At 46.8% G+C, this 15,790-nt stretch overlaps 1 protein-coding gene across 4 annotated transcripts in view; it reads right to left on the bottom strand.

Moving 5' to 3' along the window:
- Positions 1-15,790, bottom strand: part of EXD3 (exonuclease 3'-5' domain containing 3) — a 1,916,540-nt gene that overhangs the window by 1,517,524 nt on the left and 383,226 nt on the right. Inside the window, exon 1 of one of the 4 annotated variants that reach the window (XM_069241415.1) lies at positions 3,702-3,876. The exons of the other annotated variants lie outside the window; for them this stretch is intronic. The gene's annotated coding sequence lies outside the window, so the exon portion shown is untranslated. Of the gene's footprint in view, positions 1-3,701; positions 3,877-15,790 lie in introns of those variants that run through there. 4 annotated transcript variants of the gene reach the window in all.

Below are 15,790 nucleotides of genomic sequence, written 5' to 3'. Positions count from 1 at the left end.
ATGGTAATGTGTATGCGGTCTGTGGTGTTGGTGCTATAATTGACTCAGTGCTCCCTTTCTCTCCCCCACCTCCTTTTTTCTTCTGTCATCCTGTCCATGTGTTCATTAGCATCATCTGGCGGAGGAGCAGAGGCACCGGCGACAGAGGCAGCTGCACCCCACAGGAACCAGGAGGCAGAGTCCACCGACACTGAGGGGACCAATGGGACGGAGGGCGAGGGAAGCAGCATGGCGGAGACAGGAGGTGACTACACTGACTCAGGTACCTCCTCTGATAGAAGCTCCCTGGTTGTGGCGGACACCTCTGGGTCCACCCCAGCTACAGGTACAGCCACCACCCCCATACCAGCACCGTCCTTCCAGTAGCACCTCACCGAGTTGCCTGTGCCCGCTCACCCAGGAGGGTGGGCATCTCCTTCGCCCCAGGCACCTCAGGCTCTACCCCAGTTAGCCATGCTGCCCTGAGTGAGGAGGCTATTGACCTCTTGAGATCCAACACTGTAGGGCAGTCAACCATTGTGAATGCCATGTAGGGGCTGGCATTCATGACAATGCAATCCATTCCTGTAGGGCATTCACAGTGTATTGGAGGCCCAAAAGAGATCGTTCCAGGCTCTGGCCTCCTCTGATGGCAGCCATTGTCACTGCTTCTACTGGCCCCTCTCCAAATACCACTTCTCAGTCCCAATCTCCTCAACCCCAAACCATCCCATGCACACATACAGACAAGCATGCACACAAAACATCACACAAGAGTAGCACAGTCAAGCACGGGCAGCACACTTCAGGCCATAAGCACTCACAAAAACATCCACTGCCTTCACTGTCTCCCCCACCTCCTGTGTCACGGTCACATCCGCACTCACACCTGCATGCACTGCATTAACAGCCACCAGCACACACACCTCCACAACATCCATCCACATGTCCAGCGTCCTCTCCAACCCTGTCTGCCCCCACCAAGAGACACAAATGCATGCACTCAAACATCAAACAGCCATCCACCTCACATCATCACGCTGCCCATGCACCTGCACCCAAAGTCAGCAGACATAAACCTCCAACAACTACTCCCTCAACCTCCACTCCCATCCCTCCTCCCGCCCCACCCTCTCTCAGAAGCTTTTCCTTTACCAACTTGACCTCTTCCCTCTCTCCCCTGCCCCCCCCCCCATCCTGTCCGTAAGAGTAGGGTCACAACGACCCAGCCCAGCATCTCGGCCAAACAGTCCATGGGGACAGTGGAGGCACCTCCTAGGCATGGAGGCAGGAAAGGAAAGGATCCCACTCCATCATCCAAGAAGGGGAAGGATCCCACTCCAACACCCAACAGAGAGAAGGATCCTACTCCACCACCCAAGAGAGGGAAGGATCTTACTCCACCACCCAGAGAGGGAAGGATCTTACTCCACCACCCAGAGAGGGAAGGATCCTACTCCACCACCCGAGAGAGGGAAGGATCCTACTCCACCACCCGAGAGAGGGAAGGATCCTACTCCACCACCCGAGAGAGGGAAGGATCCTACTCCACCACCCGAGAGAGGGAAGGATCCTACTCCACCACCCGAGAGAGGGAAGGATCCTACTCCACCACCCGAGAGAGGGAACGATCCCACTACACCACCAAGGAAAGGGAAGGTTCCCACTCCACCAACTAAGAGAGGCCCCCTCCAACAGCAGTGGGCAAGGAGCTCTCACCAGCTGTGAAACAGCAGCCCTCACCTCCAGCTGCAAAACAGCAGCCCTCACCTCCAGCTGCAAAACAGCAGCCCTCACCTCCAGCTGGGAAACAGCAGCCCTCACCTCCAGCTGGGAAACAGCAGCCCTCACCTCCAGCTGGGAAACAGCAGCCCTCACCTCCAGCTGGGAAACAGCAGTCCTCACCTCCAGCTGGGAAACAGCAGTCCTCACCTCCAGCTGGGAAACAGCAGCCCTCACCTCCAGCTGGGAAACAGCAGCCCTCACTTCCTGCTGGGAAACAGCAGCCCTCACTTCCTGCTGGGAAACAGCAGCCCTCACTTCCTGCTGGGAAACAGCAGCCCTCACCTCCTGCTGGGAAACAGCAGCCCTCACCTCCTGCTGGGAAACAGCAGCCCTCACCTCCTGCTGGGAAACAGCAGCCCTCACCTCCTGCTGGGAAACAGCAGCCCTCACCTCCTGCTGGGAAACAGCAGCCCTCACCTCCTGCTGGGAAACAGCAGCCCTCACCTCCAGCTGGGGCACAGCAGCCCTCACCACCAGCAGAAGGTATGTAGGCCACGCTCCAGGGACTGTACACGGACCCCTCTCCAGAACAACTGGACAAGTCCCCCAACTCAGACTGACCTTGCACTCTCAAGCTAATTGTAATGGGCATGGAGCCCCCTCCAGAACCAGTGGGAAAGTCCCCCAACTCAGACTGTGACCTTGCACTCCCCAGCTAATTGTAATGGGCATGGACCCCCCTCCAGAACCAGTGGGCAAGTCCCCCAACTCAGACTGTGACCTTGCACTCCCCCAGCTAATTGTAATGGGCATGGAGCCCCCTTCCAGAACCAGTGGGAAAGTCCCCCACTTCAGCCGAGGTGCCCCCTACTCCTCTTCCCACTGAGGTGCATGGCCATTCCCAACATGATTCCCCTGTACAGTGTAGTGCGGGTTACATCAGGGAACGAGTTGGGCCTTGGACTGTGCCCTGTGGCCATGTGGGCCTTTTGTATTCTGGACTGGCCATTGGCCCTTTCGGAACAGTGAATCAAGCATTTTTTGTCATATGGACAATATGGTGGCTGTTTGCATCCAATTACACTATCAGCTCTGGAATGATGTAGTCCTTGCATTATTATGACTTGTGTCCTGTGACATTGTGTTTCTTCTGCAGCTGGCTGTGTGTATAGTGTGTGTTGTGCGTGTGTGTGTCACTCTCCTTTTCCTCCCTCCCTCCATTGTGTGCTAGGCGGCTGTACTCACCGTGGGCGTTGGTGTTCCAGGTGGAGCAAGGCGTAGAAGAGCATCGGGAAGACTTTAAGTTACAGTTCCATGGCGGCGTTGATCATCTCTGTGTCTCCGATGGTGAGTCTTTCGTCTTCTGTGTTCTGTTTCCACCTGGGTTTTGATGGCGTTGGTACGGCCCCGGAAATCATGGCGGTTTGCAATGTCTTAATATGGTGGACGGTATTTTTCCTTCTGCCTGCCTGTTGATAGCTACTGCCGTGCTCAGTGGTGTTAAAACCCTGGCAGTTGGGGTGGTACATTGGCTGTCTATGGGAGTTGTCACTGCCATGGTGATAATTTGGCGGTAATTACCGCCAGCCTGTTGGCGGTATTACCACCACTTTAACAGTCACTGCCAGTGTCATAATGAGGGCCATAGTGTCGTCACACTTCTCGCCGATAACTTCCGAATTCACCTCAGAAAAAAACTGAACCTTAACACAGAGTCCTTTTAGAATCTGTCATTTTGGCCAATACCTTCTAACAGCACGGAGTTAGTGGGCCCTTCACGTGTTAAAACACAATTGACTTTTAAACTCCCTAATCATTTAATTCTCTAAATGAGCAGTTCTTGAATCAGCCATGGAAACTGCAGACAGAAGAGGATTTTTCCAGAAAAATATGTCACTTACATTTTATACAGAAAGTGTCACAAATGAATAATGCTTTCAAAGAATGCATGCGGCTTAGATATTAGTGAGACTTTTTTTAAGACAATGAACACGAACCTGCCCTCGTGATCGCGAAGCCTACTGCGCATTTCTGGCAAAATTCCACACCCGCTTTTTTTAAGTGCCTAGAATTCCCAAAGGGGCAATCATGGTTGAGAGGTGAGCCAGTGCAGCGAAGGAGGAGACGGGCCAACGTGAGAAAACTGGTCTCGATTCTCTCAGCTGACGTATGTTATGCTTCCTGTTCGGAACAGACATTGAAAGCCGCTATCAAAGAGCCGGAGTGGAAACTCCTGGCATTGTGTTGGGCCTGGCGGGTGGGTTTGCGGATCAGGCTTGAGGCTTTAATTCGAGGAAGTGAGCCACCACACATTCCTGGGGTAGCCTAAGCCCTCCTCTTTCCTTTCCACTCGGTGTCCCAACCACTACGTCCCCTCCCCTTCATACGACAGCACTTCCAAGCCTCTCGCATTATCTCGCCCTGTTTTCCTTGGCACGGAATGCCTCAATTGTTCGCTGCAAATGTAAAGAGGTGATTTGAAAGAAGTGAAGAGAAAGCGAGGTAAAACAGGCGAAGGCAAAACATGCAGGAGAGATAGCCAGTGAGACCGTGAGAAACGACGTTTGCGAACGAGAGGAAGGATACTTCAGGAGATAAAGAGCGAAGCGACCAGGGAAGGAGACGTTAAATGGGTGGAAAACTGGGACTATAATACATCAATGGAAAAGAAAGAGGAGAAATGTGAAACGATGAGGCGAACATATGGGAGAAAAACCAAATGAAAGGTGGACGATGAGAGACGGCGGAGAAAGAAGGTTAAGACATAGTGAAAAAAAACAAAAAAAAAACATTTATTATTTATCTTTTAGGTCGCAGCCTACCGGAGAGCACAGATAAAGACATCCTTGGGACTTTCAGAAAGTTGACCTAGGAATGTATTCTGCTAGTTGATTACCATTGGCTTTGTAGTGTGTAACTCACACTTTATGGCTTTATTTGCTTTAGGCACCCCACATTCAGTTGGTCCCTCCTGTAGCCTAAACTGTTTTCTGTATCCTTCCACGATCTCGTTTTCTGTTAACAGGTCTTTAAATCTTGTTATCTTGTGTCATTTGCTGTGCATTCAAAGACAGAGGTCCAATGTCAGGCACTGTCTTCTTAGGGCTCTTATTTGGTTTTCTTTCTCTGACTTCACAGTGAGAGGATTTATGTGACAATCTTGCTGGATACTTGGAGTAGGAAAGAGTATTTTCCTAGCAGAAGACAATGTTTAAATAAACTCTGTAAGTGTTTAAGAATATATCAGAATTTTGAATGCACAAAGGAAGCACATTATTAGTAAAACTGTATGTCTTTGCAAATGTAAAGGTCATTTCAATTGAAAAAATGTTGTCTGTAATGGCAGTGTACTACCATGCCATGAATACTGTACTTTATTCCACCCCACTCTACTCTGCACCACTCCATAACAGCACTCCACTCTACGCCACTTCACGCTGCACCTCTCTACTCTATCCTCCACCACTCTACTTTATGCCAATGCTCTCTTCACCATCCACACCACTGCACTTCATCACTCCAGTCTAATGTAAACATATTTATTGCACAGATAATAAAATCCAATAAAATTGGACAGAAGGAAAAAGACATGCAAATACAAGTGGAAGCTAAATACATAATAAAACACATCATAATTAGAACACACATAATAATAAGAAGAAAGCATTCCTACCTAAAAATATAAAAACAGTCCTAAATATAAAAATAGAATAAGCCACCAAGCCCAGAACTCTGCATAATGCATAACAAAATAAAATACATAAGCTCAGGCCCTAAAGTGAAAAGTACATTAAAAAAAAGACTACAATGAGTGTCAGCATATGCCATTAAAATCCACAACTTAACCAACAGCAACGGCGTGGCAAGAGCAAATTCCAACCCTGCCTATCCTTTGCTCGCAGTGCCACTAAATTTAGATTGAGCAATTTAAACAAATTTAATCAGTAACACATTTAGCATTGAGTTAGCAGGGTCCAGAGACTAAATAATAGCTTGTCGACAGGAGCAAATTCCCAATTCATTCCATTTGCGTCGAAGCAAAGATCTACGCTCATTAAGTAAAACTGGACACAGACAGACCACATGATCTAGAGTCTCCTCCGCATTATTACAGCCTCTGCATATCCCCCCTTCCCCAGAGGATAGCCACCATTGAGGTAGATGTTTAAAAAAAAAACCAATGACCCATCCTTAAGGCCAAAAAGTCCCTTTTCAACTGAAAGGAATTAATTACTGACCAGGCATGCTTCCGTTGAACAAGGAGGGAACGATCTGAGTGATACGAATACTGTTGAACAAGCCTTTTTACACCTAATTTGAACAGAGAATGGGAGGGGTTACTTTCCCAGAGACATTTGCATTCGGCCAAAAAAAATGTAAGTATGATCCCTTCGATTTGGACTCACTGATTTCTTGCCACAGGGCTGCCTCTAAACATCCGTCTGTGGCACTGTGCAGCTTATGACAGAGCTTCAAAAAAGCACCAGCACCAACTGCCGCGAAATCCAGAAGCCCAAATTCCAACCGTAACTGTGTAGGTGAGGCAAGGTGCGGAACATAGAAGACACTCTTATAGATTTTATTAACCAGCCTATTTAATAGGCAGGAACCTTTGCCCAAGAGAATTTCTTGACCATAGACCAATGAAGGGATAATCTTTACTCTCATAACTTCCATTAAAAGAAGAAAGGTCGGCCCCCTTAAAGCTTTGGATAATTTGGAGAAGGCCACCTGCAATGCCACAGCTTTGAGTTCGATCTCCTTCTTGTGTTTAACAAAACTGCCCCTAGAGTCAAAATGCACCCCTAAATATTTGTAAGACTGGTCGGAGACAAGTTTACAGCTTTTATAATACCAACTGAAACCTGAATGTTTTTTCCTTCCAAAGGAAAATACTTTGGTTTTAAGCAAATTAACTTCCAGTTGATTCTTGGAAGTATAAGATGCAAGTTGATTAAGCAGCCGTTGAAGGCCAATCTTGGCATAACTAAATAGTACAAGGTCATCAGCATAAAGCAGATGACTGAGCCTAAGGCCACCAATCTTAGGGGAATGAGAATTAACAACATTGAGAGACGATGATAGATCTGCAATAAACAAATTAAAAAGAAGAGGAGCAAGCACACAGCCCTGTTTCACACCACAAAAGGTGGGGATTTTTCTAGAAAGAGAACACCAATCATCGAGCTTAATACGAACCCAAGTATTTGTATGAAGATCTATGATGGCACCATGGAGTACTGGGGGGGATACCCCAATTCTGCAGTTTAGCCCACAAAGCGCTCTGGGGGACCCAGTCGAAGGCTGCCTTAAAATCAACAGAACCGCAATTCAGAGTTAAGCCTGATAAAATCGTCCTTTCAATCAAAATAGAGAGTGCTAGCAAATTTGTCGAAGTGCCTGAGCCAGCAGAAAACCCTGTTTGAACAGCAGGAATTAGGGCCTTTGAGCCAGCTCAGGCATGAAGATCTTGCAACAAAAGACTGGCGTACAACTTTGCCTCGTTATACAGCAGGGCTATCATCCTAAAATTAGTGGGATCTGACCTTGGACCACTTTTATGTAAAGGATGAAGAATGGCACCCGCCAAGACTCAGGAATTGTTGAAGTCAAAAGGCAGTGCTCAAACAGATGGGCAAGATGGTTAGCCCAAAAGAGAGAATCCTGTTTGAACAGTGCCTGTGGGAGACCGTTGGGGCCGGGAGCTCCAAATTGTTTAGCCCTGGAGATGATATGAGGACGGCGTAATTGAAAGGACTTCTTCACCCCCTGTATTGGAGTTGGTGACCTAAAGGGCATGGGACAAGTCTTAGAGCGTAATTAGGGCTATAAGCCCAACTTTCAATGATATCCCATCCAACTTACTTTCAGTAAAGTGGGTCGTCAGATAAGACGTCCAAACTCCTTCAGAAATGTTAGCAATGCCAATGACTCTTTGATTTCTATTTAGACTGTTAATAAGGGACCAAAATTTCCTGGGAATTGAGTCTTTGCGTGCACTTAAAAGTTTAGCCCAAAACTGATTAAGGTGGGACTGGTGGTTATCGTAAACAGACTTCCTGTAGTCTTACCTCAATTGTTTATATTTAATAAGTAAACACTTGGAGTAAGGACTTTTCCTGAGTGCCCTTACTAGTCTTTTGCACGCTTTCTTTAGATTCCTGGATTCCTTAGAAATGACCAAGGACCGGGGTGGAACATGATTACGCGCAGGTCGGTGAAACCTTGACAACAAAAGGCAGGAAAGTTTGGCCCAAGGCAGAATTGGGGACACACAACCAGCTCCCTCAGAAACAAAAAACTTAATACATTCAGATAACACTATGCTGCCAATAGAAGAACTGCATTTTATGCGCTTTAAAGATTCAGAGCAGAGGCCACCGTCCACATAACATCATGCAAAGGAAATCTGGATTTGATGGATACAATTTGTGGATGGTGGTCGCTCTCACTTCGAGGCAAAATCGAAAACTTCTCGATAACAGGAAACAATTCACTGTTGCATATAGTATAATCTGAATAGGAGTAGGATCAACCATCCGATCTTGTCCACCAGGGAGGCACATTGTTGCATAAGCGCCCATTTAGGACTTTAAAGCCCATACTATTAAGGTGCATTACTTTGTACTCTCCCAATGGGAAATGCGAACAGCCCTGAGGCCTCAGTTGTTCAGGAATTAACTGGCGGTTACGGAGATCAGGTTCGTCCAGAGCCTCCATTGTGTCTTGAAACAAATTTGAATTAAAATCACTGGTAATGAGATAATTAGCACGAGGGTACTCCCCAACTAAATTGCCCATAATCTGCATCAGTCGCGACAACCTGACCCTTTTATCCTTTGTGCCAGGCCTGATACATTAACTACTATAAGGGTTTGCTGTGCAGTCCTATCCTTAATGACTGACCCCTGAATCCAATTAGCATCCCAAACCAGAAGCAGAATACTCCAGTTTAGTTTGATAGTTACATAGATGGCCAGTCCTCCCTTGGCACGACCATTCTTGCTCGTTCTAAGAGCAGGTTTCCACATTTCTAGATACCCAGACAGCGGACAGCTGGTCTCAGCCCATGTTTCCTGAAGGGCAAGTACATCATAGCTATTCAAAAATGCTAAGAGATCAGCCGAGGCAAATTTATGCACAATCCCACTGATGTTCCAAGAGCATAGGGACAGACATCCAGATGTTGTCCCAAACCCACCCATACACTTGTGATGGTCAATGAGGACGACCGTGCCGGAGGGTGGAGGGCAGCCAGTCCCAATTGGATGACCCCTGGGAACCAAAACCAGTGCAAGGGGACCCGTCAAAGGTAGAGGTTCCACCTAGAGCACCTTTCAAAATTGAATAAGGCTTAAATACTGTGGGAGCCGTTGAAGTTCTGATAGTAATGCAGGATAACCAGACTCCTTATAAGGAAGGATTTTAATGCCCCATGAGAAAAATAGGTCTCTCTTAGAAAGAATGGACTGAGCTATTGAGGCAGAAAATAAGGAAACCAGTGTGGACTTCAAGAGATACAATGTCCTTGGAGCCGATGTTATTAAGATCCGAAATAGCATTGAAGAGCCTCAAAATGTTCCCCCTATTCAAAATGTCATGTGGCCCCCTTGAACGATATTTAGGGAATAAACACAAGTCTTGAGGTTATACCCCCCAGTGAGGCCGTCGGGGGACGTATAAGGGCTGTAACTGATCCGTTACAATATGTGAGCCTACAGGACCCACCAGGGCCGGCATATCCGCACAAACTGACTGAAGGTTTGACGGCAGGATTACAGGAAGGCATCTTATGTTATCAAAGGCAACTTAAGGGAATTAGGAGAACCAGGGCCTTACCCCCGGTATTTCCATAGACAGTTTTGGGTTTAAACAATGTGGCCGTGGAGCAGGCAGGCATTCCACCTCCCCGAAGTGAGGCTACTGTATCCAATGCATTACCTAAGTTGCCTTCTTTAACCAAAGGGTCCTTGAAGGGGGTTCAGTTCCCCGCACTGTGAAAGCAGCCGATCTTTAACAAGCTGAATCGAGGGAAGAGGACCAACCAATGGGGTTAACAGAGAACAGGGCAATCGTGACACCCTGGGGACCACCTGCGGCTGCAAGAGTTGCAGCGCCTCAAGACTGGCCAACGGTTGAGCCTTAGTTAGGAATCCTTGAGGGGATTGGCTCCGCCTTTTATTCCAATGTTTGCGGAGTCTTTTTTTTCCCCTCCTGCTCAGCTAATGTTGAGCCCCAAGATCAACTCCTAGGGGCGTTGGATGTGTTGAAGCTGGTTGAGCAAGAATGCAGGGTGGGTGGGTGATGACATGCACCACAGACTCAGGTTCAAGTAAGGGAGAGATCTTGGGAGCACAATTGGCCAAAGTAACATGCTCCAAAGTTCCTGTAGCAGCTAGCCGAGAAGAATTGATAGAGGTTGCATTTTTGACTGGAAGGAAATCGTCTTCCAATGTTTTTGGTTTGAAAGGATCCTGAGCCAAGTCAGAATGGGAGCTTGAATTTGGCTGAGGTACCACAGGCGCAGAAGCTAGAGACAGCCTTTTAATTACGCATATGACTGAACTTAAAAAGGTGGGCAATGATAAAAGACTTTCAATAACTGGAGAGCAGCAGCATGTTGGTTGCACAAGATTGGAGTTCACCTGATCTCTGGAAATAAGCTGGTTAAGATTTTCTATTTTGTGATCAATACCAGCTACGTAAGAGGCCAGTGTATTCAGCAAATCAACTTGGACGTCCAACTTATTGGAATGATAGTTTACGGCCAATACAGTGGATAGAAGAGTTAGCAAAAGCTGAGGCCAAACAGAGTCAGTTGCTGCGACCAAAGAGGAGGGCACAGGGTTGGATGCCCTACCAGCCCCTCCCGAAGAATCGTGTTTAAGACAGGAAAGATCAAGGAGCGATTGGTCCTTAAATTCGCCCTTGATAGGCTCCATTTGAGAGCTAGGATCACCTGCCCCTCTAAAGGACCTTATTGGTAACATTGGATTAATACTGCCAGTTGAACTACGAATCCATTGTGCTGTTGGTGGACTAGATGATGTAGAAATACTGCAGTTCTGTGGAGGAATGCGACAACTCACAGCCAGCCCGTCCTGCCGAAGGAGGACAGTTGGAGAGGCTACCAAGGCGGACTCCCACTCTCCAACATTGAAAGAATGATCGATGGAAACAATTGGCGAAAGATCGTGTTTTGACAAGGACACGTCCGGCTGGCCCTCATAGGGTGGCGAATGGCATACTTCATCCTGAGATCCTGAATGAGAAGAGGTAGATAAATCAGGACAATGAACTTGAGCCACTGTTGTAGAATTACCACAAGCCATATGTAGGGCATCAATTACTGCAGATTCCGAAGAGACGCCCAAGCCTGGCGCCAGCGCATTCTCCGCAGCGTTTGCCGGAGGTTCCTGCCAAGTTTTTTTCCTGAAATTATCCAGAAGCGAAGATTCACAAAGTTTTGAGGGGCATGGATGCGGCGTGGGAACAACGGAGAGTTGAGACTTCACAGTGACTGGGTTGGACGGATTGACAGCCAGTGGAGAAGTGGCCGCTGTAATTGTGGTAGGTGAAAGAGGATGAGTCCACTTTTCATGGGTTGATGGCAAATGCAAAAAAGCATTACTGTGGCGGCATTTCTTGCGTTTTTGAGGGTTTGGGTGCTCATTCCTTACTTTACCAGACCTCATGTTAAAGCAGACTCCAGAGGTCCTTCCTTATCTGGCAAAGCTCGGGTCAAAGGGAGATGTGACTCAGCGTAATAAGTTCTTAGAAACGTGTGTAGCCCTTTTGAGGAGTGTCAGTACTCCACTTGAAGACTTGCAGCTTATGGTGAAAGAGAAGGAACAGTAGAGACCCGTTAAGTTGGATTGAGCAGGAAAGACAGAGGAGTAGGAGAAGCACAGCATCACGGTCCAGACAAGCCGCACTGGCCTAACACCAGCCGCTTCCGTCAAAGACAGGTTGCCTACAGCCTAGCTTCAGTTTATTGGAGCCCCAACACCTTGACCCTGCTTGCAGAATGCTGTGCACGTACCTTAGGCCACCTTCCTCTATGAATTCCGGTCCTGGGCAGTTCTGGGAGTCCTAGAAGGATCAAGATAGACTGCGACCAGGAATTCTCTCAAGAGTTCTCTTTGTGCTTCCACCCAGGGTCGTCCATCGTGGGATGTGTGACCTTGCGCAGGGCCCTAGCTGGCCCCACCAGAGGCTGCCAAACGCTCGGGCCACCGGGGTCTGGGACCAAAAACAAAAAAAAAAAAAAAAAAACTGTCCAGACCTTAAGTGCCTTGAGGGCCTTTGGGACTCTTCGAGCAGGGAGCTGAAGCCCCTGTGCCAAAATCCGGGAATTCAACAGGGTCCACGAGCATCAGGAGGGCAGGCAAGATGTGCGTGCCCCCGGCCCCCGCCCAAGGCCACCAAGGCACCGCAGCAGCTCAACAGCACAGCAGAACAGCTATGCGGCAGCTGTGCAACCTCGGCGTCAGCCGGGGTGTTGACGCGGTTGCACCAACTCCAACTCTGGCTCTGGCAGGGGCTCCAACAGGAGTAGTGGCGAGTGAAACCAGGGAATACTGGGGCCAGAGGCCAGCCGAGATCCCCGACAGTGAAAGGAGCCGCACACCGCACACCACTCCGGCAGCAGCTCTGAGACTCCGCCCCTCAACGAGCAGATGACACACAGTCGGATCCTCGTCAGATTTTGTGAATGGCTTTGAAAAGTAGAAATGCCCACTCCAGTCTAGACCACACCAATCTACTTTGCACAACTCCACACTATGCCACTGTACTCTACGCCACCGCACTCTGTACTAATACACTCTACGCTAATGCACTTTACTCTGTAACACTCAACTCTATACCCCTTCACTCTACGCCAATCCACTGTACACCTCTCTAATCTACACTGCACCACGGCACTCTATGCCACTGTACTTCACTCTGCGCAACTCCACTCTATGCCACTCAACTCTACACAACTGCACTGTAGGCCACTCTACTCTACTCCACTGCACTCTGACACTCTACTATGCACTCTCCGCCACTGAACTATACGACACTCTACTCTGCACAACTCCACTCTACGCCACTGCACTGTATGGCATTATAGTCTACAACACTCTATGCTACTCTACTCTACACCACTCTGTGCCACTTCACACTGTCTCACTCAACTCTACTCTTCACTCTATGCCACTACACTTTAAGCCACTCGACTCTTTAGTGCACCACTACTCTCTGCATCACTCAACTCTACACCACTCTACATCACTACGCCACTGCACTCTATGCTACTCCACTCTGCACCACTCCTCTGTGCCACTCCACACCACTGCTCTCTGCACCACTCCAGCCTGTAACAATCTGCACCACTGCACTCTACTATGCACCACTCTAATCTATGCCACTACATTCTACAATGCTGAACTAACTGCTGCTGAATTAAATGCCACTGCACTCTACGCCACTATACTCTGCAACACTCTACACCAATGCACTTTACTCCAGTCCACTCTACTATATGACACTCCAGTCTATGCCACTCGAATACTCAACACTCTGTCCCTTTCCACTCAAAAACTGCACTCCACTCCATTCCCCTCTATGCCACTAACCTTTAGCCATGCTGATGAACAACATGGCTAAAACAGATTGGCAAATCGAATAGCTCTTGCACAGGCAAGACCCATTGTCTTTACCAATGTTTGTTTTAATAGTGCACTTCTAGCGCCAGTGTTTCACAGCGGAGTCCGTTACAGCCAATGTTTTGTGTCTCTGGTCTGGTGCTTACTGTTATTTTTTCCCTTCTTTTAAACTGTATTCACTTACTTCTGTATAGTGATGCTTACTCAAAAACAGTGTCAGAAAGCTTTACATACATAGAGAATATTAGTTAAAGGCGCCTCTACATAGACACAAACTATCACTGTACAGCCATGTGAGCAGGAACTTCAATGTCCTGCTCCTTCCAAACAAAAAGTGCAGAGTACTGCCAGCCCTCAACATTTTGAACAGGTGCAGCACCAAGGCCAGGACCGCACAGCACAGCACCTAGTGCATGCTCATTCATAACCGTTTTAAGAGGTTGCCACCTGTGTGCCTGCATGAAGCATAGATATTTAGGTTGCGACTGGGTTGCCCCAAATAACAACGGCCAGCGATGTATCAGCTACTTCTCACTAGGTGCCTCACTTGAGGCTTTCTCGATGCTGATGTGGAATATCACCAAAATTAAACTGGTGGCAGAACTTGCATTTTACTCAGTTACAGCTAGAGTCCTACATTTCACAGATCTATCTCCAATGTGCATGTCAATCACGCCTTAGCTGTGCATGTTCTGTGAACAATTAATTTTTCGCTAATTAAAGCGGCTGATTCAGTTCAGTGGTGAAGACTGGACTTGCTGTGTTCTGTGAGAAGCTTGCTTTGCCACTATCACCCTCTTCTACCAATTCTATGAGGACGCAAATCTTGTACAGCTGCTTCCTGATTTCCCTGTGTCTAGTAATGGAGAAAGTTTGCACTACTACTGCTGTACTTATAGTTGACCTCTACAGGAGGAAAGTGTGCATTATTTCTGCCCAAGGTGTACCTGTTTTATGAAGAAGGGGTGTTGCCACTGCTGAATGAGGATGTCTCCACTGCTTTTGAAGAAAAACAGACTATATATAATTCACTTGCATAGCAAACCCAGTAAACAATGATTTTCCACATTATTTGATGTGAGGTGTGCCTGTAGTTACTATCCCTAAATGGGCACTATTTGAGTGGCAAATCACGTTAACAGAAAAGAGAAGCAGGGTCTGTTTCTCTACCCTCTATTTTTAATCTTTTGGCAGGAAAACATCAGTAAGAACATTTTTAGCTTATCCACAAACAATTTTAGTGCAGGTCGGAGAGCTTAACAAAGAAGAACATAAATGTTGGCATCACCTTGTCAAAACTAGGGAACCCTAACTAGAAGACTGTACTACTAGTGAACATACAGTCCTAGCTGTGAAACCCACTGATGAACCACACCACTCTAAGTAGGTGGATTTTATCATCCTATATGAGTACATGGACGTATAATTCCAACAGAGATAATTCTATTAAAGGTTCAGCTCTTTCTTTCAGGCATGTTGTGTTCTTGTATGTTAATATGGGTTTACGGAGAGAGTACACATGTATTTTAAATCACCTCCCTGCCTCTTTTGTGTGTTAGCTACTTGTGCTGTACTTGTCTTGTATGGGTGAGAGAAGCATGTGATATTCCTCCTGATACAGCACAGACTTATTCTTCGTGTTAAGGAAAGCTTCACTGCTACTATCCGTTTTGTACCTTTGCTGAGATGTGAAGCTCAGTATAGAACTTTCCAATACACAAAAGCCAAAACAATTCACATTGCCAATTCTCATTTTAATGCGTGACACGATGAAAGAGTGAACCCTCTCAAAATGTGTGAGCAAAGTTTACTTTTAGTTTTGTGTGTGAAATAAGCAGATTTTGAAATAGACTAGATCAGTGCTTAAACGTCTTAGGACCACAACCCAATTTTTAGAACAACAAACTTTTGTGACTCACCTACTTTTAATGGACTTGAGGTGGGGCGATTTTTTATTGTAACTAAAGCATCATGTGGTAACTCATTGCCATTTTCAGATACCACATTTTCCTTTGAAATGTGCCACTAAATTTGCACAAACATACCGTTTTATTGATAAAACTATAAAGAACACAAATTATTATATGGGTAAATCAGGTTTGTGTGAATGTTTATCATTTGTGCATCGCCAAGCAAAGTGTGCTGCTTTGTTTTGATCCTATTAAAATCTCTGATTGAAGCACACTTCAGCATTACAAAAAAGTGCTATTCTTTTTTTTTGGTTTCCTAACCGCTGAATGCATCCTGTTTTTCAGGAATTTACTTTTTTATGTGATAAAAAAACAACAACACGCTACAGCCTTTCCTTTCAAGCTCCCTGCTCTCCAGCAAGACTGTAAGATAATTCACTTTAAAACTAAGCATCTATTTGTCAGAAAACAGCATGATATTTGACCACAGTCTTTGACGAACCCTCAAATGTGACAAGGACAGAA

The sequence above is a fragment of the Pleurodeles waltl genome, chromosome 6, assembly GCF_031143425.1.
Source record: "Pleurodeles waltl isolate 20211129_DDA chromosome 6, aPleWal1.hap1.20221129, whole genome shotgun sequence".
Lineage (NCBI taxonomy): Eukaryota > Metazoa > Chordata > Amphibia > Caudata > Salamandridae > Pleurodeles > Pleurodeles waltl.
The sequence above is the reverse complement of the archived record's forward strand: the minus strand, read 5'-3'. Positions and strand labels throughout refer to the sequence as shown.